Below are 4674 nucleotides of genomic sequence, written 5' to 3'. Positions count from 1 at the left end.
TCGGTGTTATTGCCCCCTCTTTGCTCAATGTTAGCTTCCTGGGAACCATCTCGTGCAGACTGAGAACCACTGCTAGTACCTGCCAGAAATTATAAGTGTATTACTATTGAATTAGAAACAGAATAAACTTATGAATTTAGAACAAATTGTTACACTATAAAGATATGACCAGATATCCATTTTTATTTATTTTCAGTAAGCTAATGTAGCACAATAATTTGAAATTTGATCGACATAAAATAAAGATCAAAAGTTAGAGGCCTTTCTGAAATAAATCGACACATTTTTCATTACACAAGCATTTCAGTTACATTTTCAGTCAGTTTACATCGAGACATAAGAATTATTCACGCATTTTGCTTTGGTTTAACTCCACAACAACAATTAAAACACTAAATAATTAGAAAAGTTCACTATCTATCTATACTCTTTACTGTACTCCATTTATGTTTACCTGCATTACAAATGACTGCCTGTTGAAATACTGCAGCGCATAGAAAGATCACAAAGATGGTACTCATCTTGTCCAACTGTGATTTCATTTAGTCGAGATCCGCTTATATATGTTACATCTTAGCTCTAAGGACAATTAAACTAAGTCATAACTGCATATAAGGTAATTTAAGCTGAACCATTGAACAGTTTAAAGGTAATTTAACATTACAAGGAAATGACAGAGCAGAATATTTCTTGTGTATTGAATATCAAAACTGTTTCTGAATTTGAATTTTTTTTTTTTATATTTATTTACAAATAGATGAGCGCAAAGCCCCTTGTTATCCTTTTGCGGAACGCTAATGGACTCCATAACCACCGTGACGAATTCGACATATTTCTGCACAACAAACACATAGATATTGACAGTGATTAGAAAGTGACAGAAACTCACTTTACTCAACGTTCACATTTCTACATCCGTGACTTCATTACTTACAGATCAGACCACCCATAAAACACTTTACATGCCGGATCTTGCATCCTTATTCATAAACCCCTATCCCATTCCCTCATTCCTGTCACTCCAACTGACGCTATCCAAGGAACCTCTGTAATAATTTCAACTCGTCCTTTCCAATTAACATTATCAGCTGTATACTGCCCCCTTGGTAATTCCATTTCCTACATTCACCTTGACTCTTTATTCCGATCCTTCGGATCGCGCTTCATTGCTGGAGGAGACTATAATGCCAAACATAAACGATGGGGATATCGTACATCCAATACCCATGGTAATATCCTTTCCCGAGTCACTACCTCCAATAGTTATTCTATCCTCACGACCATGAGTCCTACTTATTGGCCTACATCTCTCAAGAAACGTCCAGATATCCTAGGTATAAATATCACCTCCCAAATTTCGTGTTCCCGAACAATTATCGAATCTATAGATGACCTTTCCTCAGACCATAGTCCAGTTATCTTTTCCTAACATTCAAGCCTCGTTCCTAAGCCCTCTCCTTCCTCATTGGTTAAAGGGGGAGTTGGCAAATCTCGTAATGATTTGGAAAACAAACTGGACTTAAAAACTCCACTTAAAACTAAACATGACATTGACGAAGTAATAAAAAACTTCACAGACTCTATAAGAATTTGCATATACGACAACACGACGACCAGTAAAATTAATAATACCATACGTATTAACTTGCAACAGCACATTCACGTCTTATTAAAGGAAAAACGAAGAGCAAGAGCGAAGTGGCACAGGACTAAATACCTATCAGATAAAATATATTATACTACATTGACACACAAACTCAAAAATGAACTTGAAAAATTCAAAATACCAAATTTAACTAACTTAACTCAAAACCTCACGACTACTGATAAATCGTTATGGATGGCCACTAAGAAGCTTATTAACTTCAAAAATTTTACTCATTCTCTTCTTAATGAATCACAAACATGGACAAAATCGGTGGATGAAAAAACTCAGGTATTCGGTCAGTACCTTTCAAAAACCTTTGACCCACACTGTGACATTCTTAATCGAACCCACATCGAATACATTGAAGAAGAATTAAATATTCCATTCTAAATGACCCTTCCTCCTAAAGCATCTCATCCTTCAGAAATATCCAACATCATTCAGAAGTTACCTACCCGCAAAGCTCCCGGTTATGACTTAATTACATATTCTAAAACATCTTTCTCGAAAATCTGTTCTATTCCTCAACTACATCTACAATGTTGTACTCAGATCCACTTATTTTCCTGACCAATGGAAATTATCCATAATCACAATGATTCCCAAACCCCAAAAGCCGCCTGAATACCCATCCTCCTACCGTCCTATCTCTTTGTTACCTATCATGGGCCAAATCCTTGAGAAACTCATCTTAAAACGCCTGTACCCTATCCTTGATTCCAACCACATAATCCCAAATCACCAGTTTGGATTCCGAACATCCCACTCCACTATTCAGTAATGCCATCGTGTGGTTGATGTCTCGTCTTCATTAGAGCGCGGAATGTACTGCTCGGTAGTCTTTCTTGATTTAGAACAGGCTTTTGATCGAGTCTGGCACCCAGGACTGCTATACAAGATCTGTAAATTCTTACCCCCTACATACTTCCTCATTATCCGTTCTTATCTCTGCGACAGATTATTTCAAATAAATCAAAACAGCGCTTATTCATCCCTATTCCGTCAGTCTGCTGGTGAACCTCACGGTAGTATCATTGGTCCTATCCTTTATACAGTTTTATACATTTTGGGTTTGTCCCAGTAGTAACTTCCCTGCAGACAACTTCAATCCGAATTTCCTAACCTGTTGGAAAATTACACGAGAGTGGGAAACATGCTCTTCATCGGTTTTACTGAACACTAGAAAATTGTCTATGTACACCTGGCACATGGACTCATCCATTTCTCGTAAAAACCCGTCCATCAAACGCTGAAACGTGATGGGGCATTTTTTGTGTTAACCGAACGGCATCCTTGTGAATTCGTAATGCCCCATTTCAAATATAAAGACATATGTTTTATGCTGACCTTCTGGGTGCATTTTGATTTGGTGGTACCCGGCTTTCAAATCCTGGGTACTGAAGAATGTCGCCCCACCTAGTCTATCCAGGATATCTTCTAATCTTGGTATGGGATACTTCTCCACCGTATTGTCGTTGAGGCTTTGGTAATCAATCACCACTCTATAATGCTTTCCCTTATCTCCTGGTGCGCTTTACTTCCGCACTGCCCACAGAGGCCTGTTGTAGGGTGACGTACTGTCTATAATGATTCCCTGTCTCTTGAGGTTTAATGAGCGGTCGCCCCTTTCCTGGCACCCTCCTCAACTCTTCTGTATCTTTGTACTTCACATGCTCGTCGTCAGCTGCTGGTTGGTGGTCTATTCCTCCGCCCTTCTCTACCTTCCACCTCTGTTCCTGAGGCTTTTGATTCTTCTTAGGTTTCACTAGAGGACTCACTAGGTCTGTAGTCTCGTATTCTCCGCCATATCCGCTGGAAATTTATTTCCATTGGTCTTCTGGTCCCGTCTCTGCCCTTCAGTACACATAAAGCCACTGTCGTGCTATGTGCTCATTGCCGCACTCAAAGCTGCTAGTGCGGAGGCACTGGGCCACCGGGTGTCCTACTTTTCCGCGTCGATCACTTGAGTACATTCCACAAAAGTGCGGTCACTTGGTAAACCTTCCCTTTTATTTGTCTCCTTAGCCAGTTGCACCTTCTTTATGAAGTCGATGAAATTCATCTTCCAACCGTCTACATCCGCTCCAAGAGTCTCTTTCATCTTTTCTGTGGCCAGATTAAACTGGCCTAACAGCGTGGCTGCGTACAGTCCGTTAGACTGTTCGTTCTTTCTCCTCTCCCGCAGCTTGTAGAAAATGTCTTCCTCTGAGGACCATCTGCCTCCTCCATAGGCCTTCTTAAATCTTTCCTTCACTACTAGCTATGCTGTTTCCTCGTCTGCCTGAATATGGTTCAATATATTTTGCTTGATCCGGCATATGAGCGCTTTCCTAAGGGAAATCGCGTCATTCTTGCCAGTAACTCCTCAGAGACCTTGGCTGTCAACCTCTCCATGATGCGATCTCTACCTTTAATATAGTAATTGAACTCACCGATTTGCCTGAGAACCGCTTCACTTCTAATATCCTTCATTTCTAATATCCTGAGAGGTTATTGCTCTCACTTTCATTTTAGCCAAAAAATTGACGTGAGCAGGCGTGAGAGTGGTCTTTGGTAGCGGGTGTAGCACTGAAACCGCCGCCGGGACTACCGAGACGGCTGGGAAGATGCTGCACTCCACGAGCCGGTTGCGCCACCGGGATCAGTAGTCCTGCGGGCTGTGGTTGCGGTTAGTTGACCATCACCATTAACCATCTTGGTCAGTAAAAAAAAAAGTAACAATATAGGAGAAATAAAAGAAAAGAAAGCCGGAGGAAGAAAGCGAAAACAAATCCTTGATGAGAGAACAGTTCACAAAAAAAAATCTTCAATCAGTGAACAGAGTTTCCAGGTCTCGGCACCACTTACGAGGACTTAGACTGAAATACTAAAAAAAAAAGAAAAAAGGGAATAGAATTATAGAATGATACCGCCTGTATTCTCCCTTTAATGCTCCTATATACATTATCAGTGCTTATTTACATAGTGAGTTAGGATTAAGGTTGTATTGAAGCCTTGTCCTACCATAACTTATATATATATATATA

This window comes from Halyomorpha halys, unplaced genomic scaffold (genome assembly GCF_000696795.3).
Source record: "Halyomorpha halys isolate HHAL.00 unplaced genomic scaffold, Hhal_1.1 Scaffold1741.1, whole genome shotgun sequence".
Classification (NCBI taxonomy): domain Eukaryota; kingdom Metazoa; phylum Arthropoda; class Insecta; order Hemiptera; family Pentatomidae; genus Halyomorpha; species Halyomorpha halys.
The sequence above is the reverse complement of the archived record's forward strand: the minus strand, read 5'-3'. Positions refer to the sequence as shown.